Source organism: Manis pentadactyla, chromosome 7 (genome assembly GCF_030020395.1).
Source record: "Manis pentadactyla isolate mManPen7 chromosome 7, mManPen7.hap1, whole genome shotgun sequence".
Lineage (NCBI taxonomy): Eukaryota > Metazoa > Chordata > Mammalia > Pholidota > Manidae > Manis > Manis pentadactyla.
The window spans coordinates 112,913,440-112,940,288 of NC_080025.1; positions in this window are offsets into that span (position 1 = coordinate 112,913,440).

Below are 26,849 nucleotides of genomic sequence, written 5' to 3' on the forward strand. Positions count from 1 at the left end.
TGGGAAACCCCTAAGACTCAGGGCAGAAAATGAGGCAGACATGTGAGCTTCAAGTTCTAGGTCATGGATTTTTCTTCCTGTGTTCTTCACTGTCCCCTCTCCAGGCTTCCCCATCTGGACTGATTTCCGGAGAAATGAGGGGCATGCTCATGCATCACGATTGCTGTCCTCTCTGAGCGGTTGGCTGCGAGGCATTCACTGATAACAAAGAAAGGGGAGCAGTTATTCATTGTCTGAGTCAGTGCTCTGTTCAACAAAGTTCTGCAGCTGCGCTACCCACTAGCCACGTGGGGCTTGTGCTGGAAATGAGGCTAATGTGACTGAACAACTGGATTTTTAATTGATTTCTTGTTAATGAATTTAAAAGTTAATGGCCACATGTAGCTAGGCGCTCACTTAGTGACTAGCGCAGATTCAGATAATTTGACCTATTTAGAAAGGCAAAAGGGATCAATGTGATTTTTCTTTTTTGGGAGAAAAAATTTCTAAGTGTATCATCGACTAGAATATAACCATGTGTTGCTTCTTGGCAGACGAAGCCTTTGTTTTACTGATAGAAATATTTCACGGCATGTTGATTCAGTGACAAACAAGAAAATGGTGGGATATTGGATTTAATCCTCATGAGTGATTCCTCACTTTAAGGTTTGTTAAACTAAGAATCTAAAACCTAGAGGGTGCAATAACAATATTTTCTAAGTAAATCACTTTGGGAAACACTCGTATTTGTCAAAAATAGAAAATAGGTCAGTGTTTAGGACTGTGGTCCTCGAACTAACATCGGAGTCCTCTTGGCAGGCTTGTGATAGCTGGACGGAGGGCCCCACCCCCAGACTTTCTGATTCTATAGGCCTTGGCGGGGCTGAAGTTCACCTTCCTGACAAGTTCTCAGGGGAAGCCCATGCTGCTAGTCTGGGGACTACATCTCAAGAACTCCTGACTTAGGAAATGCTTTTTTCAATAAAGTTAAGCCAAGCTTTCATCATAGGACAGCTCTGAATCTGCAGGTATTACCCTGGTACTCGGAGGCTGGTGGGGAACTGTATATGTGGCTTATACCACAGTGATTTGATCATAAAACCCTTTTGCCTCAGGGTATTCCAAGGACTAGAGATGGAGAAACTCAATTCTATAAAATTCCATTGATTAAACATAAATATTAATTTTTCATTCTTCCAGTTCTCCTGTCCAGCCACAAAGCCAGACTTCCCCTAGGCTCAATTCTAGGACGTCTTTTCTTTTTCCGTCTTTCCTCCCCTCAGAGGAGAAAGACCTCATCTAGGGCCGTGGCTTAAAATGCTGATGATGCCCTATTTGACATCTCCCCCCGGTCTCTTCTCTGAACTCCACAGAGTGTATCCACTGCCTCCCCGGCATCTTCTTCTCAAACAGAACTTGTCCTGAATGGAATTCTTAACTCCTGTTTACAGCATCCCACTGGCCCCCTCTGTCTCCTCTCTTGGGTTCCCCTTCTTAGTAAATGGTGCCATCATCCACCCCCTGGATTGCCATCAAATCTATCAGCCAGATCTGCCATTGCTCCCCCAGAAGTGTGTATTAGCGTATATGGGTATAAGCTTACCTATGCATGAAGGCAGCCACAGTACATACGTGTGTTTGGGTGTGTGTATACATGTACATACTCATAAATTTATATGCTTTTATCTGTCAATAATGACACATGCTAGTTCAAGATAGGAGTCATTTTTTATTATATCATATATACATTTTTATTATATCATAAATTATATCATAATTTCTCCAGGCCATGCCGTCCTAGAAGTTGCCATGGGGTTATAATATAAGAAAAAAGGTATTTATTTCTCTGGCTCTGCTACCACCTATAATTATGGAAATTCAGACGGCTCTCAGGTCTTCCCAGCTGGTTCAGGAAGACCCTGAGGTACTTTGCAAGTGCTCAGGAGCTAAGCCCATGCCAGCTTGCTCGCTCCTCCACCCTCCACTGTGGTGACGTCACATGCCACCCAGAGAGGAGCTCAGGTAAATGTTCTCTCCAATGTCTCCACTATTTCAGAAGGCGGGGGGCCCAGCTTCATGCCCAGTGGCCGTAGTCCTCTGCTGTAGTAAGCTCCACATTCCTTGAAGTGGGGTATGACAGAATCCCTCTGGGAACTCCTGCACTCCTCTTTATTCTGGCTGGCAGAATACCTTTATTTTTTTCAGACTGCTGTTTTTTATGTTCTGTAGCTAACAGAATATTTACTGAAATAGGTCTTTTATTTTTCATTTCTTGTATTTCAGTCTCTTGTTCTGGGACTCAGGCCAGCAACTGTGCCTGAATTTCCTTTCCCTTCCTACACTGACCTAGTGCTCTTGGATCATGTTTGTGTAACTTTATTCTCCTTTCTTTAGGAAGACTTTTTAAAAGTGGCGTCTTGGTCCTCAGAGACACAGAACTGTGGGAGGTCTGTCCCCAGTGGCCTTTCTTGTTTTCTTCCTGGGGTGCACCAGCTTTTGCTTTCTATACATCCCACCCCCTGCACTGACATGTAGGTTCCTGTCTGTGTGTGTTTCTATGTAAATGACGTCTCTCCTCTCTCCATTTTATTTGCCTCACACCATAATATCCTGGAGTGGATACTCTCTGTACGCTTCTCTTTTTGTACCTTTCCTCTTGGAGTGTCCCGAGTTGTTCTTAGTTACCTTCAAAAACAGTGTAGAAGGGTCAGAGACGCAGAGTTTATCCTTCCAACCATGTTGGAAATCTAAAGATTATTAGGTTCCTGAGTATAGGTTCTTCAGACTTTACTTTGTTTGCATTAACGGTAAGATCCAAATTGCAACCTGAGCTTCACAGCAGACCATCACCAAGGGCAGGACTCCCCACCTGCCTTTCCCTGCCTGTCCACCCCTCAGTGATGCTGTTTGCCCCCGAGCCAGCCTCCACACAGCTTACGGGTGCTCTGGCGGCTGCCAGGAGTCGTGCAGTGGGGCTCTGAGGACGGCTTCGTGCAAGTGCTGCCTTGATTGCTCATCAGAAAGCTATGTGGACAGATGGAGGCTCTTTTTAGTTTTTCACTTATAAGCAGTTTGTCATATAGCATAATCCCATTTAGGCAACTTGGTGCAGTAAAGGTATGTAATTCAAAAGATCAACAAAGAATGAAGGAGTCATGAATTAAGTGTGGCGTGTGTTTTTCAAATACAAAACAGCGCCAACAGATTTAAAATATGCATTTCAAGGGAAACCAGGTTTGCGATCAATTGTTCCTCTTTGTATCACAGCCATAAATACAGAAATTAGGGATTCCTTTGTCTAGGCCCTATCCCAGTTTAATCCCAAATTGTTCATGTCCTTGGATGGATTGATTTTCATTTGAGACTTTTTAACAATTAAAAAACAAGATTTCAGAAAGTTAAAACACCTTCTCCTGTATGTCTGAAGAAAGGGAGATTCTAGGGAGAGTCTTAAACCATGGTGGGGAGGAGAACAGAGTGGGGAGTGTTCAACTAAAGAGGTGATATGTGTTTTCAGAGCAATCTGAAGGCCTGCTGGGTACCACCACAGAGGTACCAGCTGTGTCAACATTAGCTTTTATTTTTCCCTCCAGGGCAATGGTTTCCAAATTGTTTGCACAACCGAATCACCTGGGGAACCTATTAAAAATACAGATCCCTAGTCTAGTGTGGGACATCAGATTCAGTAGGTCTAAGGCAGGGCTGAGGAAGTGACCCACCTCCAGAGCAGCCGTCTGAGTTGCCTTGCCTCTGGGATGTTTGCCTAGGAGGAAACACAAGCTGAAGGCCAGCTCTTCCAGCTTTTCATTAAAACCCAAACTCTCTGAAGGGCTGCTTGCTAGGTGACTCTGCTCCCAGTATTATTTCTTATAAAGTATTTGGAACAGCTTTCTATTTCTTCTCAACTTTATTGCAGTTCTCTCATGAAATTAGATCCTTTGTTCAAATTTTATTGCTTACCTGGCAAGTATTTGGCGGGACACCATGTACCTCCTAAATGCCCTCATTATCATTAATGAATGTTATTAATTAATTGCTTCCAAAAAGAATCCTTCAGGAAGCATTGGTTCTTGACAAGTATCATGCACTAATTTCAGATTCATACCAGTTATTCAAAGATCTATCCATAGTCCATTTGGCTATGACTTTTTTCTGTAGTTATTTATTCAATTTAAATTTTAGCACATAGCGTGGTAATAACCATGGTAGTTCAAATATATATATATGTTTGCTTGTATTTATGTAAGCAAGTAAAAACACAATCAGTCATTTCTTCACTAGAAGTGACAGAGGAAAAATGTAATCTCCATCCTCGTATTAATATTTTAAGAAATGGCTTGGTAATTAGAGTTATTTAAATATTAGATGCACATGGAACCATGAGCATTATTATAAACATTTCTCTATATGAATGTTCAAAATTTTTAAATTCTCATCTCCTCCAAGAGTGATTAGAAACAGAATCTCTGTTCAAGGCAAAAACAACTTAGAACCTTATCAATTTGTTTTCTTGTTACCATGAAGCTAATTTGAATAAACCATTTTTTCTGCAGTGTAGTAACTCTGATTTAAAATACACCACTCAAGTAAAGGACTAACATCACCTGTGTATTCATTACATTTGAAACGGTTGTGATTATGTCTCAGCTTCACCTTTATACCCTAATCCATTTTCTTCAAGAGAAGCTCTGTATCCTTTGGCAGGCTCATATCCACATCTGGTGGCCAACTGCATGGCGTGGCTTCTGGAGTCACAGGAGAGTGAGAGCTGAAATCACTTGCTGTCCCTTCTATTTCACACTTGATTTCCTTGCAAACCGTTGATCAAATTCTGCCCAAACCCTGTGGTTAATAGCATTTAAACATCCCTGCTTGTTCTCTAACCCCCAAGATGATGGTATTAAGAGGTGAGGCCTTTGTGTGGTGACCAGGTCATAATAAGTGGAGCCATCATGAATGGGATTAATGGCTTTATAAAAGAGATCCCAGAAGATTCTTATCCCTTCCACCATGTGAGCACATAGCAAGAGAGACATCTATGAACCAGGAACCCCATCTGCTGGTATCTTGATCTTGGACCTCCCAGCATCTAGAACTGTGAGAAATAAATTTCTGTTGAATGTAAGCCACTGAGTTTAATGCATTATGGTATCATGTGAAGCAGCCTAAACAGACTAAGATACATGGCAATGATAGAGTTACAAGAGAACAAGTGGAAATGCAGCAGACTGTTAGAGCCTGGGCATCGGGCAGGCGCACTCTCACTTTGGCCTTGTTCTGTTGGCCTAATATGACAATGGTTAAGATGTAGATAAATGCACTCTGCCCTGGATGGCACTGAAGTCATATGGCCCACGGCGGGCATAGGAGGCCTGAGGGATGGGTGGTGAGAGGTGAGAAGAATCAAAGCTAATGATATACTCTATTATACATGTGGCTGGAGTTAACCTGTGGGGTGGCCATATCGCTCCATGTGGCCCAGAAAATAGAATGCCTCTGCCCGGAGAAGGAAGAGCAAAGCAAACACCTAGACCGGAAAGGACGAAGAGAGTCCTGATAACTTCCCTGCTCCTGGTTCCAGGTCCTTCTTTGTCTTGACTATATTTCTGCCCTTGGCTTCTGTGTAAGATCTCTGAAACCTTTTAATTAATCTGTGTTCTGCATGGATACAAAATGGAAAATGGCAAGGAGGGCAAATGGAGCTAGCTTATTTTTTCATAAGGAATCCTAGCACCAATGAGAGCTCACCTGAGTTGTAGCTGTATATGTGGCCAGGTGGGAGCTATGGTAACTGTAAGCAGATAAATAGAGGGCACTTCGTCCAAGTGCATTTCTAAAATTATGAACAGATCTGGAGCTTAAGCAGCTTTTTACTTCTTAACAAAGCAGGATCAGTTGGAAAAAGCCCTGAAAGTTGCCTCAAAAGAAGGCTTTGGAGGGTCTTCAATCATTGGTAAACTTTTCACTCTTTGCAGAAAGCCTTTAAACTGCCCTTGGGTACCTTTTCTAACAGGAAAGTAAGTAGAATGCAAAGCTTTATTGATCAAGTAGATAGAGTAGAAAACTTTATTCTAATATGTGATATGTTACACATGGTTGACGACCTCCAAATATGTATCTCCAGTCAGTTCTGACTTCTAATTTAAGCTCCAGATTTGATATCCAGCTCCCTTTTGACATCTCTATTTGGATGTCTAATGGGCATACTGGACTTAAAATGTCCTAAGTAAAACTCCTAACTACCCTCATTCCCCCACTTGCTTCTCTTATAGTCTTCCCCATTACAGTACATGGCACTTCCTTCTATCTAATTGCTTAGTCCAAACACTTAAAAGACATCCTTGTTTTCTGTTTTTCCTCCATCCAGTCCATCAGTCTACATTTTATTTTCAATATATTTGCTGACTCTGACCATGTATCACTTTCACTCTATCACGCTTGTCTGAGTCTTTGTCATCTCTCACCAGTCTTCCTGCATTCTCTTTTGCCCCAATAAAATCTATTCTTATATCAGCCAGGGGGATTGTTAAAAACATCATCTGTCATTTCACTCCCCTGCACAGAGCCCTATAATGGCTTTCCATCACATTTCTAATAAAAGTCATACTCCCTTGGGCTTGCTTCTTCACATCATCCAGGTTTTACTTAGTTATTACTATTCAGAGTGATCTTACCTGATCATCTTCTGCAAAACAACCAACCTGCTCCACTGACCCCAACCTCTGCCACTTTCTTTTTGTTTTTTTGCATAGCCCTTACTATTGCTTGATTGTATATTTATTATTCACTTATTTGTAGTCTCCGCCTCCTATGAGATGTAAATTACATGAATATGAGGATTCTGATATTGATGTTACTATATTCTCAGCTTCTAGAACAGAGCCTGGCACTTAGTAGGTGCTCAGTAAAAATGCTTGCTGAGTAAACAATTCAATCAATCCTAGGGCCCAAAAGTATTTGGGGCCACAATATTGCACGACTCCATTGGACACCATAGTCACATATGGCAGTTCTTAAGTTTGCAAAAGACAAGACTGTATAGTGGATATTTTACAAAGAGTTTGTTTTCTAAAATTATATCTGCTCATTCCTTCTGGAAGGATGAGGGATCAGAATGGGGGCTCCAAGTGGCTAGGTGGCAAAAAGCTGTGTAGGTGAGCATCTTTTCTGTTTTTTCTAATAAAAGGCATTCCTTCCTATTTTCCTTCCCAGCCTTCTGTTGTCTCTCAGACCACGTTGGGTTGACTGCACATTAGAGTTTCTGGTCATTCTATGAACAGAGGATGGAAGCAAGACTTTTACATCTCTGAGAATAATTCTGCTCAGGTAACCCTAAGTATTTCATCTACCTCAGCATAGAAGAAAGGTAGAGTCTGACAGCAGCCTTTTGAGATGGAAAGGACATCCTGAGCTATGGCATCTGGGTAGGATGAGGAGTTTCTGGATCCCTCAGGCACCTACTGGGTTGTCCACATTCATATACAAAGGTTTATGCGTGTTAGGTTAACATGTTAAAATATCAGACCTGTGGTTTACACTCATTTTTTACTTTAAAATGTCACAGCTTAATGAGGTCTCTAAGAGGGTTAGTCTCACTTTAATTCCTAGATCAATTGGTTTTACTCCTTTAGGCACCTTAACTGACAGAGAGGCCACCCATCACTGAGATCCAGAGGGAGCTGTCCTCCTCGAAGGCTCCTGAACACCCCAGAGATCTTCTTCAGCCTCTCAGTCTGTTGCTCAGCAGCTCCCTGGAAGCGGTCTACTTCCCCTGCAAGCCTAGCAAAGACGAGTGGTGACCTAAGGCGTTTAATCCTTCTTCTTTCCTCATCTGTTCATCTCAGTCTCCTGATGGCAGCTCGGCGTCAATTCAGCTCACTCTAGAACCTTAATTTCTCCAAATTCCTCTTTATTTCCATCCTGTCTTTGCAATCTAGGAGCTCCCTATTTCTTGTGCTGCATTTTTAATTTAACTGAACAGAGTAGAGCGTCCTCGAGTTTTCCATATCGTCTCCTCCCTCCAGCATCTCCTATTTGAGTTCTAGGTTAAAAGTCAGATCCAGATGGTCACAGAGGTTGCCTGCTAAGTAATTCTTGTTTGATTCAATATCTAAAATGCAACTGATTTAGCTAGGATGCTGACTTGGCCAGCCAAGGTGCTTTTAATTCACCTGGATTTGGGCAGACATTTTTATTTAAAAAATGAAGCAGAGGCAGCAGCAGGCTCTGTTTGAGAGGTCTTAAGCAAATTTATAGCCGCAGTTGTTCACTTGGAAGTCAATCCCAGTTGAAACAAAATTGTTTTACAACTACTGCATTCTTTGTTTTGTACATTTTTCCTCCTCTGCTCTCTTTCAAAAATACCCTGGCACTCATATGCAGATGGGTATCTTCACGAGGGAATGTCTATTCTCCTTCATTTCTGAAGAGACACTAAGTTTTTATCTATCTAATATCTCAACTAAGTGTTTATCTAATGCAGTAAAGAGCATTGCAGACAGTTGAAACAGTGAACTGTCAGATACTCTGAAGCCTCACCGTGGTGTAGACTTTTGGAGGTGTGTTGCAGAATTATGTATTTACCAGAATATTTTTTTGAAGTGAAATGATTTTTCTGTGAGAGTTAAAATGTGTAGTACAGGATCCAAGACTAAGTCTTGTCTTATACTAATTTTCAAGCTTTACGGGACTGGGTGCCTGTGGCAACCCACGAGCTCCCTTATTGGGCTCTAGGGAAGTCACTTAAATTGACGGTGGGCTGGTGTGTATAATAAAAAAGAGAACAATGACTCTTTTATAGCTTTCTTGGGAGACCAGAGGTGAACTAGAGATTATAGTATTTTATTTTAACAGTTTATATTTTATTGAAGAGATTTAGCACTGGCTTTTTTCAGATAAGATTTCATTTTTATGAAGCATTTTTCTATGTAATTTTACTACATTTTCCCACAGGGCTATTTACATTACTAGACATATTCTCTTGTGAGGTTTTGCTATTATTCTTACTTAGGTTAGTTAGCTGCCTAGCCTGTCCCAAATTTAGGAGATAATTGAGTTTTCCAATATTTTCCTCTGGATGGCAGCATTGACAAAATGAGTGTGGGGGAGGACAGAAATTGGATGACATTTTGAGGTGGCCTAATACGAATCTCTCTAAGCATCTGTCTTCTTAAAGCCAAGCAGTGCATGTCCTACATACTCTCCCCCATTCCCACCCTCTTAGGCTCAGGGATAGAGTGAAGCTTGGGAAGTCTATTTTGTACATTTCTAATTCTTGTTTTAAAAAATGGTGAATGCTTATATCTTGATGAAGCTGTATCCATAGGAGTACATCAGAATGTCCCCCTAAACTAAAACAATCGCAGACTGACCCTACCCTGATATCCTGCTTTTGAAACCACTTCAGTTCAGAAAACTGAACTGTGCTTGAAATCCTCTTTGCACCCTTAGCCATTTTACTTCTTTTTCTTTCCAAAAGCTAACCCATTGTCTTGGAATGTTTGCATCTTCCTGCTTAAGTGTCTTCTAAGACATATACTGCATTTGTCCATACAATAAAAAATTTTGCTTTGTGCATTTGTAAACTTTAAAAAAGTGGTGTTACAGCATAAACATGATATCCTACTTGTTATTTAACCCAATAGCAGCTTGTTATTAGCTTTAGTGAGATATAATTCATATGCTGTACAGTTCACCCATTGGAAGTGTAGAACTTAATGGTTTCTAGTATATTCACACATATATGCAACCATCACCATGATTCTTAGAACATCAATAATTTCATCATCTAAAATAAAGAAATCTTGTGCCCAGTAGCAATCACCACCCTATCTCCTCACTTCTGCTGCTTCCCCACTCCTAAGCATCCACAAATATGCTTTTTGTCTCTTAGATTTTCCACTTCATAGAAATGGAATCATATAACATACGGTCTTTGTGACTGGTTTCTTTCACTTAGCAGAATGTTTTCAAAGTTCTTCAATTGTTGTAGCATGTATGTAGTATTTCAGTCCATTTTGTGGCCAAGTGATATAATTTGTCCATTGATGAACATTTGGGTTGTTTCCACCTTTTGGCTATTACTAATAATGCTGCTATAAACATTCATGTACAGGTTTTTGTGTGGACATATGTTTTCATTTCTCATGGGTATATACCTGGGAGTGGAATTGCTGGGTCATATGGTAACTCCACATTTTATCGTTTGAGGAACTGCTGGACTGTTTTCTAAAGTGGCTATGCCATTTTACATTCCCGTCAGTAGTGTTTGAGAATTCTCACTTCTCCTTTTTGACACTTGGTATTATCAGACTTTTTTATGCTAGCTATCCTAGTGGGTGTCTCATTGTAGTTCTCATTTACATTTCCCTGATGACTAATGATGTTGAGTATCCTTTCAAGTATTTACTGGCCACTTTTATATCCTCCTTGGAGAAATGTCTATTTAGATCCTTTGCCTGCTTTTAAATTGGTCTAGTTGCCTCTTTTTTATTAAGTTGCATGAGTTCATTATGTATTCTAGATATAAGTTGCTTTCAAACATATGATTTGTAAATATTTTCTCACATTCTGTGGATTGTCTTTTCACTTTATTTATGGTATCCTTTAAAGCACATTTTCAATTTTGATGAAGTCCAGTTTATCTATTTTTTTCTTTCTTTTTTCTCATTCTTTGGTGTCATATCTAAGAATCTATTGCATAATTCAAGGTCATGAAGACTGACCTCTGTTTACTTCTAAGAGTTTATAGTCTCATGTTTATAACTTTGATCTATTTTGAATTAGTTTTTCTATTTGTTGTGAGGTAAGGGCCCAACTTCATTCCTGTGCATGTGGCTTTTCAATTGTCTCAGCACCATTTGTTGAAAAGACCTTTCTTTTCCTATTATTCCTATTTCACCCTTGCCAAAATCAGTTGACCATAGGTATATAAATTTTTTTTTTTTTTTTTTTTTAATAATTATTTTTTATTGAAGGGTAGTTGACACACAGTATTACATTACATGAGTTTCAAGTGTACAACACAGTGGTAGAACATTTATATACATAATTCTAGGTTCCAGCTATCACCCTACCAGGCTGTTACAATATCTTGACTATATTCCTTATGCTATACCTTACATCCCGGTTACTAATTTATTTTACCATTGGAAGTCTGTCCTTTTTTTTTTTTTTTTTTTTTTTTTTTTGTGAGGGCATCTCTCATATTTATTGATCAAATGGTTGTTAACGACAATAAAATTCTGTATAGGGGAGTCAATGCTCAATGCACAATCATTATTCCACCCCAAGCCTAATTTTTGTCAGTCTCCAATCTTCTGAGGCATAACAAACAAGTTTTTCCATGTAGAATAAATTCTTACATAATGAATAAGTTACATAGTGAACAGTACAAGGGCAGTCATCACAGAAACTTTCGGTTTTGCTCATGCATTATGAACTATAAACAGTCAGTTCAAATATGAATACTCATTTGGTTTTTCTACTTGATTTATATGTGGATACCACATTTCTCTCTTTATTATTATTATTTTTAATAAAATGCTGAAGTGGTAGGTAGATACAAGATAAAGGTAGAAAACATAGTTTAGTGTTGTAAGAGAGCACATGTAGATGATCAGGTGTGTGCCTGTAGACTATGTGTTAATCCAAGCTAGACCAGGGCAATAAAACATCCACGTATGCAGAGGATTTCTCTCAGAACGGGGGGGTGAGGTTCTAAGCCTCACCTCTGTTGATCCCCAATTTCTCACCTGTTGACCCCCCTGCGACTGTGCCTGTCTTAGGTTGTTCCTCCCTTGAGGAATCTTACCCGTCTCTGGCTAACCAGTCATCTTCCGGGGCCATACAGGGAAATGTGAAGTTGGTAAGTGAGAGGGAAGCCTTATTGTTTGAAAAAGTTAGCTTTTTACTTCTTTGCATATTTATGCCCTGTGGCTTCTATGCCCAGCATTTGTCTTGAGGTATCTTTACCACTTGGAAGAATTATGATACTCGGTAAATTTGATATGAGGCATGAATTCTATTTAAGGGTTGTAATTAGGAAGGAAGAAGAAAAGCTATAGAAGTAGCAGGCGGAAGAAAACATGGGAAGATTGATTATTTCTTTGATATATCTTCTTGTAGAGTAACTTCAGCATGTATAGGTTTTAAGCTACTACTTAAATTGCACACACACATTAACATAATAGGAGTATAGTTACATAACCAAAGCATATCTGTAATTACCAGCCATCTGCAGTGAAACCAAGAACGCCAGTTAGGCACCTTAGGCATTTGTGAAAACTTATCTATGATATGGTGGATATTGTCCAAATGAACTTGAACAGTCTGAGAGAAATCAGACAAATTAAAACAACCCATTCCTGGGGACTGTTCACATGCCATATGTTCTTTTAACAATAAATAGTTTGTAGTTGTAAGACTTTGGAGCGCTACAATTTGCACTTCTCCAAATTCTTGGTTGAGTTCCAACAGTATAGATCCAGTCCAATTTTGTTGTTTTACTGTATGTACAGGCCAGCTTAGATATCTCCTTCCTCATTCCCATGGCAAGTCCAGGAACTGGTGGGATGAGTGCATCTACAGCTGTAGCAGTGCGTGGATCTTTGTTGGGGTTTTTTGATGATCATCTTCTGGCATGAGTCTTCCAGAGAGTGCAGATGTTGAAAGTTCTTTTTCATATCGTATCTTAGTTCATTTTCGGGGTAGCCCAATTAGGCTTTGATCCTCTGTATAAACACAAACAGACCCTTTGCCTACACTTTTATATGTCCTTTATACCCTTGAGTAGAACTCGTTGGAGGTTACCACACAGGAACTGCCCTTTTTTTTTTTTTTTTTTGCTATCACTAATCTACACTTACATGACGAATATTATGTTTACTAGGCTCTCCCCTATACCAGGTCTCCCCTATAAACCCCTTTACAGTCACTGTCCATCAGCATAGCAAAATGTTGTAGAATCACTACTTGCCTTCTCTGTGTTGTACAGCCCTCCCTTTTCTCCTACCCCCCCATGCATGTTAATCTTAATAACCCCCTACTTCTCCCCCCCTTATCCCTCCCTACCCACCCATCCTCCCCAGTCCCTTTCCCTTTGGTACCTGTTAGTCCATTCTTGAGTTCTGTGATTCTGCTGCTGTTTTGTTCCTTCAGTTTTTCCTTTGTTCTTATATTCCACAGATAAGTGAAATCATTTGGTATTTCTCTTTCTCCGCTTGGCTTGTTTCACTGAGCATAATACCCTCCAGCTCCATCCATGTTGCTGCAAATGATTGGATTTGCCCTTTTCTTATAGCTGAGTAGTATTCCATTGTGTATATGTACCACATCTTCTTTATCCATTCATCTATTGATGGACATTTAGGTTGCTTCCAATTCTTGGCTATTGTAAATAGTGCTGCAATAAACATAGGGGTGCATCTGTCTTTCTCAAACTTGATTGCTGCATTCTTAGGGTAAATTCCTAGGAGTGGAATTCCTGGGTCAAATGGTAAGTCTGTTTTGAGCATTTTGATATACCTCCATACTGCTTTCCACAATGGTTGAACTAACTTACATTCCCACCAGCAGTGTAGGAGGGTTCCCCTTTCTCCACAGCCTCGCCAACATTTGTTGTTGTTTGTCTTTTGGATGGCAGCCATCCTTACTGGTGTGAGGTGATACCTCATTGTAGTTTTAATTTGCATTTCTCTGATAATTAGCGATGTGGAGCATCTTTTCATGTGTCTGTTGGCCATCTGTATTTCTTTTTTGGAGAACTGTCTGTTCAGTTCCTCTGCCCATTTTTTAATTGGGTTATTTGTTTTTTGTTTGTTGAGGCGTGAGAGCTCCTTATATATTCTGGACGTCAAGCCTTTATCGGATGTGTCATTTTCAAATATATTCTCCCATACTGTAGGGATCCTTCTTGTTCTATTGATGGTGTCTTTTGCTGTACAGAAGCTTTTCAGCTTAATATAGTCCCACTTACTCATTTTTGCTGTTGTTTTCCTTGCCCGGGGAGATATGTTCAAGAAGAGGTCACTCATGTTTATGTCTAAGAGGTTTTCGCCTATGTTTTCTTCCAAGAGTTTAATGGTTTCATGGCTTACATTCAGGTCTTTGATCCATTTTGAGTTTACTTTTGTATATGGGGTTAGACAATGGTCCAGTTTCATTCTCCTACATGTAGCTGTCCAGTTTTGCCAGCACCACCTGTTGAAGAGACTGTCATTTCGCCATTGTATGTCCATGGCTCCTTTATCAAATATTAATTGACCATATATGTCTGGGTTAATGTCTGGATTCTCTAGTCTGTTCCATTGGTCTGTGGCTCTGCTCTTGTGCCAGTACCAAATTGTCTTGATTACTATGGCTTTATAGTAGAGCTTGAAGTTGGGGAGTGAGATCCCCCCTACTTTATTCTTCTTTCTCAGGATTGCTTTGGCTATTCGGGGTCTTTGGTGTTTCCATATGAATTTTTGAATTATTTGTTCCAGTTCATTGAAGAATGTTGCTGGTAGTTTCATAGGGATTGCATCAAATCTGTATATTGCTTTGGGCAGGATGGCCATTTTAACGATATTAATTCTTCCTAGCCACGAGCATGGGATGAGTTTCCATCTGTTAGTGTCCCCTTTAATTTCTCTTAAGAGTGACTTGTAGTTTTCAGAGTATAAGTCTTTCACTTCTTTGGTTAGGTTTATTCCTAGGTATTTTATTTTTTTTGATGCAATTGTGAATGGAGTTGTTTTCCTGATTTCTCTCTCTGTTGGTTCATTGTTAGTATATAGGAAAGCCACAGATTTCTGTGTGTTGATTTTGTATCCTGCAACTTTGCTGTATTCCGATATCAGTTCTAGTAGTTTTGGGGTGGAGTCTTTAGGGTTTTTTATGTACAGTATCATGTCATCTGCAAATAGTGACAGTTTAACTTCTTCTTTACCAATCTGGATTCCTTGTATTTCTTTATTTTGTCTGATTGCCGTGGCTAGGACCTCCAGTACTATGTTAAATAACAGTGGAGAGAGTGGGCATCCCTGTCTAGTTCCCGATCTCAGAGGAAATGCTTTCAGCTTCTCGCTGTTCAATATAATGTTGGCTGTGGGTTTATCATAGATGGCCTTTATTATGTTAAGGTACTTGCCCTCTATTCCCATTTTGCTGAGAGTTTTTAACATGAATGGATGTTGAACTTTGTCAAATGCTTTTTCAGCATCTATGGAGATGATCATGTGGTTTTTGTCTTTCTTTTTTTTGATGTGGTGGATGATGTTGATGGACTTTCGAATGTTGTACCATCCTTGCATCCCTGGAATGAATCCCACTTGGTCATGGTGTATGATCCTTTTGATGTATTTTTGAATTCGGTTTGCTAATATTTTGTTGAGTATTTTTGCATCTACGTTCATCAGGGATATTGGTCTGTAGTTTTCTTTTTTGGTGGGGTCTTTGCCTGGTTTTGGTATTAGGGTGATGTTAGCTTCATAGAATGAGTTTGGGAGAATCCCCTCCTCCTCTATTTTTTGGAAAACTTTAAGGAGAATGGGTATTATGTCTTCCCTGTATGTCTGATAAAATTCCGAGGTAAATCCATCTGGCCCGGGGGTTTTGTTCTTTGGTAGTTTTTTGATTACCTCTTCAATTTCGTTGCTGGTAATTGGTCTGTTTAGATTTTCTGTTTCTTCCTGGGTCAATCTTGGAAGGTTATATTTTTCTAGGAAGTTGTCCATTTCTCCTAGGTTTCCCAGCTTGTTAGCATATAGGTTTTCATAGTATTCTCCAATAATTCTTTGCATTTCCGTGGGGTCCGTCGTGATTTTTCCTTTCTCGTTTCTGATACTGTTGATTTGTGTTGATTCTCTTTTCTTCTTAATAAGTCTGGCTAGAGGCTTATGTATTTTGTTTATTTTCTCGAAGAACCAGCTCTTGGTTTCATTGATTTTTGCTATTGTTTTATTCTTCTCAATTTTATTTATTTCTTCTCTGATCTTTATTATGTCCCTCCTTCTGCTGACCTTAGGCCTCATCTGTTCTTCTTTTTCCAATTTCGATAATTGTGACATTAGACCCTTCATTTGGGATTGCTCTTCCTTTTTTAAATATGCTTGGATTGCTATATACTTTCCTCTTAAGACTGCTTTTGCTGTGTCCCACAGAAGTTGGGGCTTAGTGTTGTTGTTGTCATTTGTTTCCATATATTGCTGGATCTCCATTTTGATTTGGTCATTGATCCATTGATTATTTAGGAGCGTGTTGTTAAGCCTCCATGTGTTTGTGAGCCTCTTTGCTTTCTTTGTACAGTTTATTTCTAGTTTTATGCCTTTGTGGTCTGAAAAGTTGGTTGGTAGGATTTCAATCTTTTGGAATTTTCTGAGGCTCTTTTTGTGGCCTAGTATGTGGTCTATTCTGCAGAATGTTCCATGTGCACTTGAGAAGAATGTATATCCCGCTGCTTTTGGATGTAGAGTTCTATAGATGTCTATTAGGTCCATCTGCTCTACTGTGTTGTTCAGTGCTTCCGTGTCCTTACTTATTTTCTGCCCAGTGGATCTATCCTTTGGGGTGAGTGGTGTGTTGAAGTCTCCTAGAATGAATGCATTGCAGTCTATATCCCCCTTTAGTTCTGTTAGTATTTGTTTCACATATGCTGGTGCTCCTGTGTTGGGTGCATATATATTTAGAATGGTTATATCCTCTTGTTTGACTGAGCCCTTTATCATTATGTAGTGTCCTTCTTTATCTCTTGTTACTTTCTTTGTTTTGAAGTCTATTTTGTCTGATATTAGTACTGCAACCCCTGCTTTCTTCTCGCTGTTGTTTGCTTGAAATATGTTTTTCCATCCCTTGACTTTTAGTCTGTACATGTCTTTGGGTTTGAGGTGAGTTTCTTGTAAGCAGCATATAGATGGGTCTTGCTTTTTTATCCATTCTGTTACTCTGTGTCTTTTGATTGGTGCATTCAACCCATTAACATTTAGGGTGACTATTGAAAGATATGTACTGATTGCCATTGCAGGCTTTAAATTCGTGGTTACCAAAGGTTCAAGTTTAGCCTCTTTAGTATCTTACTGCCTAACTTAGCTCGCTTATTGAGCTGTTATATACACTGTCTGGAGATTCTTTTCTTCTCTCCCTTCTTGTTCCTCCTCCTCGATTCTTCATATGTTGGGTGTTTTGTGCTGTGCTCTTTCTAGGAGTGCGCCCATCTAGAGCAGTCCCTGTAAGATGTTCTGTAGAGGTGGTTTGTGGAAAGCAAATTCCCTCAGCTTTTGTTTGTCTGGGAATTGTTTAATCCCACCGTCATATTTGAATATGTGTGCTGGATAGTCGTGCTGGATACAGTATCCTTGGTTCAAGGCCCTTCTGTTTCATTGTATTAAATATATCATGCCATTCTCTTCTGGCCTGTAGGGTTTCTGTTGAGAAATCTGACGTTAGCCTGATGGGTTTCCCTTTATAGGTGACCTTTTTCTCTCTAGCTGCCTTTAACACTCTTTCCTTGTCCTTGATCTTTGCCATTTTAATTATTATGTGTCTTGGTGTTGCCCTTCTTGGATCCTTTCTGTTGGGGGTTCTGTGTATTTCCGTGGTCTGTTTGATTACTTCCTCCCCCAGTGTGGGGAAGTTTTCAGCAATTATTTCTTCTAAGATACTTTCCATCTCTTTGCCTCTCTCTTCTTCTTCTGGGACCCCTATAATACGGATATTGCTCCTTTTAGATTGGTCACACAGTTCTCTTAATATTGTTTCATTCCTGGAGATCCTTTTGTCTCTCTCTATGTCAGCTTCTATGCGTTCCTGTTCTCTGATTTCAATTCCATCAATGGCCTCTTGCATTCTATCCATTCTGCTTATAAACCCTTCCAGAGTTTGTTTCATTTCTGTGATCTCCTTTCTGGCATCTGTGATCTCTTTCCGGACTTCATCCCATGTTTCTTGCGTATTTCTCTGCATCTCTGTCAGCATGTTTATGATTCTTATTTTGAATTCTTTGTCAGGAAGACTGGTTAGGTCTGTCTCCTTCTCTGGTGTTGTCTCTGTGATCTTTGTCTGCCTGTAGCTTTGCCTTTTCATGGTGATAGGAATAGTCTGCAGAACTGGGAGCAGTGACGGCTGGAAGGACTTCCTTTCTTGTTGGTTTGTGGCCCTCCTCTCCTGGGAGAACAGCGGCCTCTAGTGGCTTGTGCTGCGCAGCTGCGCGCAGACAGGATTTCTGCTTCCTGCCCGGCTGCTATGGAGTTAATCTCCGCTGTTGCTGTGGGCGTGGCCTGGCTCAGGCAGCTACTCCAAAATGGTGGAGTCGCGTTGGAGCAGGAGCTGCTGGGAGGCTATTTATCTCCGTAAGGGGCCTCCCTGCTCCCTGCAGCCCAGGGGTTAGGGTGCCCAGAGATCCCGGATTCCCTACCTCTGGATTAAGTGACCCGCCCTGCCCCTTTAAGACTTCCAAAAAGCACCCGCAAAACAAAACAACGACCACAAAAAAATAACAAGAAAAAAAAATTTTTTTAATTAAAAAAAAAAAAAATTTTTAATTAAAAAAAAAAAAAAAAAGGTGGTCGTTCGTTTTTCTTTATTCTCCGGTGCCAGCCTCAGGCCTCTGCTCACCGGTCTTTCTGCCCTGTTTCCCTAATATTGGGGTCCCTGTCCCTTTAAGACTTCCAAAAAGCGCTCGCCAAAACAAAGCAGCAAAAAAGCAAAAAAAAAAAAATGGTCACGCGCTTTTCTTATGTCCTCTGTCGCCCAGCCTCCAGTGCCTGCTCACTGTTCTTGCTGCCCTGTTTTCCCAGTATCGAGGGCCCTGCACTCTGTCCCGGATGGCTGGGGCTGGGTGTTCGGCAGCCCTGGGCTCCGTCTCCCTCCCGCTCTGCCTGCTCTTCTCCCGCCGGGAGCTGGGGGGAGGGGCGCTCGGCTCCCGCGGGGCCAGGGCTTGTATCTTACCCCCTTCGTGAGGCGCTGGGTTCTCTCAGGTGCGGATGTGGTCTGGATATTGTCCTGTGTCCTCTGGTCTTTATTCTAGGAAGGGTTGTCTTTGTTATATTTTCATAGATATATGTTGTTTTGGGAGGAGATTTCCGCTGCTCTACTCACGCCGCCATCTTCCGCCCCCCCATAGGTATATAAATTTATTTCTAGACTCTCATTCTATGCCATTGATCTATACATTTATTCTATGCCAGTACCAATTGTCTTTATTATCATTACTTTGTAGTAAGCTTTGAAGTTGGAAAGTGTGAGTCCTACTTTGTTTTTCTTTTTAATATTGTTTTGGCTATTTTGGGTCTTTTGCAATTCCATATGCATTTAAAAATCAGCATATCAATTTTTATAAAGTCAGTTGGGATTCTGATAAGTATAGAAATCTGTAGATCAGTTTGGGGAGCATTGCCATCTTAATGTTAAATCTTCCGAATCATGAACATGGGATATTTTTCTATTTATTCAGATATTTCTTAATTTCTTTCAATGTGTTTTATAGTTTTCAGATTATAAATTTTGCACATCTTCTATTAAATTCATTTCTTAGTCTTTTATTCTTTTTGATGCTATCATGAATAGAATTGTTTTATTAATTGAATTTTAGATTGTTCATTGCAAGTATATATAAAGCAATTGATTTTTGTATATTGATATTGTATTTTGCAATCTTGCTGAACTCATTTTTTTTATCTTAATTGATTTCAATGGCTTCCTTAGGTTTTACTATACACAAGATCATGCCATTTGTGAATATAGTTAGCTTTTCATTTTCATTCTGGCTACCTTTATTTCTTTTTCTTGCCTAATTTCCTTGGCTAGGACCTAGGGTGTTGAACAGAAATGGGAAGAGTGGATATTCTTGTCTGGTTTCTGATTTTAAAGGGAATGCATTGAGTTGATCACCATTTAATATAATGTCAGCTGGGGGTTTTCATAGGTTTTTCCCCTTCTATTCCTAGTTTGTTGAATGCTTTTATCATGAAGAGTGAATAGTATGCTTTTTAGTTTTATCTGTATTGATGTATGTAGTTGTAGTTCATTCATTTTAACTGGTGTATTGTTTCCAATATAAATATACTGTAATCTATATGTTAAAAATTTTTTTCTCTTTCAATTACAAATTATGCTATTGCAATGAACATGCTTGCACATATGTTCTAGTCCATATAGGCTATAGTATCTCTAGCATATATCCCAAATAGAATCATTGGATCTTAGGACAAGTTCAAATTGTTCTAAAAAGCTGTGGCAATTTATGCTCCCACTAGCTTATGAGAGTTCCCTATTCCCATATCCTTCACCAAATTTGTGATTGTCATTTTGTTAAATTTTCATTAACTTGAGAGATATAAAATATATCTAATTTTAAATTTATATTTTCATATGTTTATTTGTCGATGGGGTTTCATCTGTGATGTGATCATTTCCACTAATCTTTGCCAATATTTTTTTTATTGTGTTTCTTCTTGATTTAAAGGAGTTCTTTATATAGCTTGGATACTAATCTTTTGTTGTCTTTCTACAGTACGAATATCTTCTTCCTGTTTGTGGCTTATCTTTTTTTATGGTATTGCATCATATAGAATTTTCAAATTTAAATGCTGTCACATTTTTCACTGGGTGTCCTTGTAGTGTGTACTTTTAATCTTGTTTAAGTCCTTGCCTATCCTAAGATCACAAAGCACTTTCCCACTTGTTGTTCCAAAATTTTTAAAATTTGCTCTTGAGTTCAGTTCTTCAGTTTTTCTGGAATTTATCTTTTATGTACTAGAGGAGTAAGAATCTATTTTTCCTCATATAAAGTACCATTTATCAAGCGCTCCATTTTTTCCCCTCACTGGTTTGCAATTCTACCTCTGTCACCTATCAAGTTTTTCTGTGTGTGTTGCTCTGATTCTGGCCTTTCAGTGGTTTTCTAATGGTCTATTGGTTTTTTACTGCATTGGTAACTGCTTTAATCTCTGGAAAGTGAATAGATATACATGGTACAAGTGTGTGTGTGTGTGTGTGTGTGTGTGTGTGTGTGTGTGTAAAATATAATTTAGAAGAGAAAGAGAGAAAGAGTTTATATTTGGTAGGGCAAGTGCACCACTTGTTATTTTCTAAAATTGTTTTGGCTTTTCTTGACCCTTTATTTTCCTAAGTAAACATTAGGATGAACCAGTGAAGCTCTGTGAGAAGCCCTGTTGACTTTGCATTGATTACACATATTCATTTGGAAAGAATTTCTGCTTTGTACATGTGTTGATTTTGTATCCAGCTAATTTTCGAATACTAACTCTAAATGATTTGTCTATATAGTCTCTTGGATTTCCATGCAGACAATCACCTTTTCTCCAAAACATGACAACTTTGTCTCTCCACATCCTATTTTTAAACTTCATAGAACATTTTTAGTATTTTTGTATCAATTATGATTTTTAGTATACCTTGACTAGTACAAGGAACAGTGGCAATTGTTCTCCTGGTTTTTACTTCAGTGAGAATGTTTCCAAATATTCCTTCTTTACTGTTGGTTTTTCATAGGCTACTTAGAGTAAAAGCTCTCCCAAAGTAGTGATTCTTACCCTGGATATACATTGGACTTCCCTGGGGAACTGTATAAAAATGCCGATGCCTGGTTCCTACCCTCATAAATTCTGATTTAATTGGTTTGGGATGCAGCCTGAGCATTGGGACTTTTAAAAACTCCTAATGCTTCTAACATTCAACCAAAGTTAAGAACTACTGTTCTTGATTAATGCCTATTGGTCATGAGCCTATTAGTGATGGGTGACAGAAGCACAAGAAATATAAGCTTAAAATAATAAAGAGGATGAGGGTTTCTAAGCTTATAATATCTTGATGGTTGGAGAGCTAGCAGTATATGGATCCAGAGACTAAGGCTGCCTCCCTTCTCTCCATCTCTCCTCTCTGCTCTGTGAATGGCAGTTATTCCCCTATTACAGCAGTGGGCTGTCTCCATAGACTTCTGGAAAGCTCTGAACTCATCTTGGAATAGCTCTAGTGACAAGACCATATCTTTCTTGCCGGGTCCAACCAGATAAATCCCCAAGAAAGGCTCTAAATGACTAGGGTACCTGCCCTTCTCTGGATCAATCACTGTGGCCTACCTATTGGCAGGTGATTGAGGGGAAGACTTGTTGGGCAAACTGGAAGAGTGATTTATTTAACATTTAGACTTTCATTAACTTTAATTTTCTAGAATACAGCCATAAATATGATTGTAAGAAAAAGTCTCTGAGAAGGAATGAAAACAGTATTCACAGGAGAGATGTGAAACCATTCTTAAATATTGTGTTAAATTATGTTACTCCTTTAATAAAATCAGTAATTTGGTTTTCCCTGGCAAGTTGCCTAGGTTTCAGAAAAAAGGATACTAGGAGCAGTAAGAGATTACTGATGAAGTGGATACACTGAAAGTGATCATTGGTAGCAAGGGAGATGAGAGGTAAATTATCTACTAAAAGCTCAGCAACCTAGCCTGTTTAGTTATAGGGATAAACAGCCCTTGAGGGACCCCTAGCAAGAAATAGCTTTAAAAAGCAACTTTCAAAAGTTGGAGGGGAAGGCATGGAAAGGGGAATAGAAAACTTTCAGAATTAGACATAACTACATATAAATTCTAGCTAAAAATATGTTTGATTTTGGCCAAGTTAATTTTCTAAATCTTAATGTGTTTATCTGTAGCATGGAGATAAACATACCTAGTGTATAGGATCATTGAAGTGGTTAAATGTTATACACCAGGCACATAGTAGGTGCACAATAAATCTTGTTCTCATTCTTTCCTTCTTTTACCATAAAAAATGATGATCATAATGATGATCTTGAGCTTACAAGCAAGATTATGTTTTATGTCCAGTGTACCATGTATTGGGAGAGTAGGGAAATTTTAATGAGATTTACATGAAAAGATGGCTAAAATTAAAGGTTTGGTTGCAAAAGTAGTAGACTTTGTCTAAAAAATTTATTTATATGAATAAGACATTACTGTACTATACAATATGGAGGAATTTGAGAGTGCTAACTTTATACTTCCAACATATAAGTATTATCTCTAACTTATTTGTTAATAGGCAGATTTTGTCAACCTTCCATGACTTCATGCTTTCTAAAACTTTTCCCATTGATATGAAACTGACATGGGCCAGCTACTAACAGTGGGATAAACTCTTCTTTCTGTTCTGTAGAAGCCACGGGATTTCTGGCGGACCTGAAATAAGAGCACAGAGGAGGACTTTTCTGTCCTGGCCATTCCTGTCATGGAGGCGTCCGGAAAGGCTGGTGGGTGGTTGCAGGTGCACCCCACTGTTGCTCTTGGATACTAGAGCCTGAGGTCCTGGAGTAGACCTCAAGCCTCGTGCTCTTCTAGACAAGACTTCACTTGGGTTGGTCTGATGAGGAAGGAGCCCCTGACCCAGCCCTTCTCTTTCAAACTCTCCCCTCTCTTCTGTGTCACTGTCTTTCTTGGTTTCCCTGGAAGCTCTCTGTTCTTCCTTCTCACCATCTCTCCTCCTTTTCTACATTCTACATGTTTCTCCTCTGCATGATTCTCTCATTCTCCTTTACTCTGATGACATCAACTACCAATTCCATGTGGCCACTCACTGATCTCTGTTTCTATGCCTCGATCCCCCTCCTGACCACAGTTTCCACATATGCAACATAAGCTTGTTTCCAACTGGATGCTCCCCAAGGCCCTCTAACTCAGCGTCTTTTTCATCTTTTCCTCCTCTTGCCTAAACCTGTCTTTCCGTCTGTACTTCCAGCTCAGGAAAAATCATGTCTCTTTACCAGTCATGTATTCCAGAAACTCAGTAGTCATCTCTGTCACTCACTGTTTCACCCAATATGCCTAATAATCTGATAGCCACATTTCTGTTAGTCTTACTAAGCCAGGATTATTAATAGTATAGAGCTAGAATTCACTGGTGCAAGAATCCTGCTTTTAATCTACTTTCTCTGCCAGTCAATTCTCAGGTCTTACTGATTCTACCTCATTATTATATTTAGATTCTATGTTCTTAATGTGTAACATATTTGGCCTATCCTTTCTATACATTCTTACTGCCTTAATCCAATCCTCTATGTGGTCTCTCTGCTCCAGTCTCATCCTCTTTCCACCCTTTCCATACTGCAGCAAGATCTGAACCCCTTTCTGAGAGTGACCACATACCCAGTGAACCTTTGGCATTTACCCTTCTGTGTGGCACTACTTTATACACCCTCAAAGTCAATGTCTTGTGTAATACATTACCCATCTTCTCTTTCTTCCTAGAACCCAAGTGTAATAAACATTTTAATTCATTTTGAGCAACTGAAACACTAGCTAATCAGGTATTCTTGTACTTAGTCTCAGTGTATTTAGTATTCATAGAGGATTCATATCAGCTTTCTGCAGCACCTTGCTGAGATCCTCCCAGCTACAGCTCTCACTGAAGGAGATGAGCACTGTGAGGCAAGGGAATTAGATAAAAAATGTTATCATAATCTCTATCGACACAGGGATTGAGATGCTACATTAACACGGGAAGTAGGACTTGGTGGAGAGCCACAGGAGAGCTTTGTGAGAGCTGATGCTCAGTACAAATTGGCTAATTTTAAAGTAGAGATGATGCTACACACTAGAATCCTCCCTGTGGAGCTATCATGGTTAATTAAGGACAGGTTAAGGGTCATATGATCCTCTGTAACCAACAATAAACCATGCTGCTTGACAAATCGAAGTAAACAACAGGCTCTTTTCTTAACAAAAGGTTGAGATGAATAAACAGAAAAGTTTGTTAGAATTTAACTTGCTGCAATGTGGAATGACTTTTAATGAAAGATAAAAACCCATGGTATCTTACAAATTATTTTCTAGAAGATTTACAGAGTTTTATAGAATATTTTTTGAATACAAAATTCAAAAAGTGAAAAGGTTATACACTAAACATTAAATCCTCTCCTCAGAGGTAAACCTGTTAACAGTTTCTTGTGTTTCCAAAGACAGTCCATTGTAGAACAGATCTGAGTAAAGATTTTATCAAAATAAGCATCTCCATTTCTCCAATACCTAATGTGTTGTCTGCCATATAGTAAGTATTCTATAAATCCTCTTTCTGAGGGAATGTTTTAGCAAAGTTTTAGAGAGTATTTTTTATAAGCTAAATTTTCCCTTTGCTTATCACATAAAAATAATAACAACAAAAACATGATATTAAACAATGATATAACAAAGGAAAAAGAGGTATATGTAATCTCAATTATTTTATTGCAAACTCATGGGTAACATCATATTCACTGGTAAAAGGTTGAAAGCTTTCCCATTAAGATCAGGAACAAGACACAAATACCTACTCTTACCACTCCTATTCAGCATAGTACTAGAAGGCCTAGCCAGAGCAATTAGGCAAGAAAAGGAAATAAAAGCCATCCAAATCAGAAAGGAAAAAGTAAAACTGTCTCTGTTTGCAGATGATATGAATTTTATATATAGAAAATCCTAAAGACTCTACCAAAACACCATTAGAATAAATGAATTCTGTAGAATTTAGTAAAACTGCAAGATACAAAGTCAATATACAAAAGAATAACTTGCATTTCTATACACTAACAACAAACTATATGAAAAACATAAAACGATCCCACTTACAATAGCATCAAAAATAATTAATATCTAGGAATAAATTTAACCAAGATGAAAGAGTTGTGCAATGAAAATTACAAGACATTGATGAAAGAAATTGAATAAAACACAAATGGAAAGTATCCCATATTCTTGGATTGGAAGAATTAGTATTGTTAAAATGTTCATACTACCAAAGTAAGCTATAAATTCAGTACAATCCCTAATAATACAAACCAGTGTTATTTTTCACAGAAATAGAAAAACAATCCTAAAATTTGTCTGAAACTACAAAAGACCCTAATAGCCAAAACATTTCTGAGAAAGAAGAACAAACTTGGAAGTATCACAATTCCTGATTTCAAACTTTATTACAAAGTTATGTTAATCAAAACAGTATGGTATTGGCATAAAAAAAGAAACACAAACCAATGGAATAGAACAGAAAGTCCAGAAATAAACTCATGTACACGGTCTACTAATATTTGACAAGGGAACCAAGAATATTCAATGGAGAAAGAAGTCTCTTCAATAAATGGTGCTAGGAAAACTGGATATTCACATGAAAAAAAAAGAAACTGGATTTCTATCTTACACCATACAGGAAAATAAGCTCAAAATGGATAAAAACTTGAACATAAGACCTAAATGTAAAATTCTAAACTGTAAAACTACTGGAAGAAAACAGGGAAAATTTTCCTTGACATTTGTCTTGGCAATGATTTTTTTTTTTATATGACATTAGAAAGTGCAAGCAACAAAAGCAAAGACAAACAAGTGTGACTATGTCAAACCAAACTGCTTCTAAACAGCAAAAGAAACACTCAGCAAAATGAAAGGGCAGCTGGTGGAATGGGAGAAAATGTTTGCATGCCATCTATCTCATAAAGGGTTAATATCTAAAATATATAAATAATAACTCATACAACTCAATAGCAAAAAAAAACCAATCAGATTAAGAAAATGAGCAAAGGAACACAATAGACTTTATCCCAAAGAAGACATAGAGAATGGCCAACAGGTGTATGAAAAGGTGCTCAACATTATTAACCATCAGGAAAATGCAAATCAAAACCCCAGTGAGACAGCTCACACTTGTTAGAATGGCTATCATAAAAAAGATAAGAGATGACAAGTGTTGGTGAAGATGTGAAAAAAAGGCACCCTTTGTATACTGTTGGTGGGAATGTAAATTGCTATGACCACTATGGAAAAATATATGGAGGTTCCTCAAAAAATTAAAAATAGAACTCTCACATGATTCAGGAATTCCTCTTCTAGAAATAAAGCATCCAAA